The sequence below is a fragment of the Odontomachus brunneus genome, unplaced genomic scaffold, assembly GCF_010583005.1.
Source record: "Odontomachus brunneus isolate Ranch 3 - 2012 unplaced genomic scaffold, Obru_v1 Obru_scaffold_015, whole genome shotgun sequence".
Classification (NCBI taxonomy): domain Eukaryota; kingdom Metazoa; phylum Arthropoda; class Insecta; order Hymenoptera; family Formicidae; genus Odontomachus; species Odontomachus brunneus.
The window spans coordinates 1,024,340-1,025,281 of record NW_022639465.1 but is presented as its reverse complement, the minus strand read 5'-3'; the positions used below and the strand labels follow the sequence as shown (position 1 = coordinate 1,025,281).

Here is a 942-nt window from a genome sequence, read left to right as displayed (position 1 = left end):
CACGCTTCCGAAATGTTGAAGAAGTGCGAGAATGGGTGGACGAATGGATTGCTTCGAAACAAACATCGTTTTATCGAGATGGTATCGCCCAGTTGCCAGAAAGATGGCAAAAAGTTGTAGAAAGTGATGGAAAATACTTTCATTGAAATAATTTAAATAAATTTTTTACAATAAATGCTTTTTCTCAGTATTTTTTGGGCGGAAACTAAGTTAAGGTCCTAATATATGAATATGTGCTACCTGGGATCAACGTTTTAAACATGTTAATTTAATGTTTTTTACTTATTTATCAACAACATTCAAAAAATATGTTTTGAAGTGTTTGTACATCATTTCTTTAATGTTTGAAATGTAATATTATTAAGCAACGTTTTAAAAATATTTATAGAATATTATAGACATTTTAAAAACATTTATAGAATATTATAAGATGTCTCCTGACGTCACTCTGCTACCTGGGGTAACGACATCTAATAATAGCTAGTATGTCGGCTGACATTGCAGACGCTTGACTAACCGTTATTTTAACCGGTTTATTAAATAATTAAAATAAATAAGATATAAGAAAAAGAAAAACATCGTTACCTATGATATGCTGCTGATATAAAATTATATTCTACTATTGTACGTATTGCAAGAACTCTATTTTGATAATCTTTACTTAACAATTTAATCCGGCTAGGAGTGTTTGTAAAAGGGGACGTATTTCTTGTGCGGATGCAACGTTAAAATACCCAATAATGGAATTATTTCCTCAAAACATCACTGAATGATATTTACACGCATTATAATATCACGACATTACAGTTTTGCACGTTTATTCGAGAAAAGAACAAAAAGATCGACGGAGAAAGTATCAGTTGTCGTGTATTATTTTTTTTTCTCGATCGTTTCACGAGTCGTATTACCGAAAATCGTAAATTCGTACAGATCAAATATGAC

At 30.8% G+C, this 942-nt stretch overlaps 1 protein-coding gene across 2 annotated transcripts in view; it reads right to left on the bottom strand.

Annotated features, from left to right (window-relative positions):
- Positions 1 to 942, bottom strand: part of LOC116841268 (probable G-protein coupled receptor Mth-like 3) — a 25,822-nt gene that overhangs the window by 23,721 nt on the left and 1,159 nt on the right. The gene's annotated exons all lie outside the window — the stretch shown is intronic.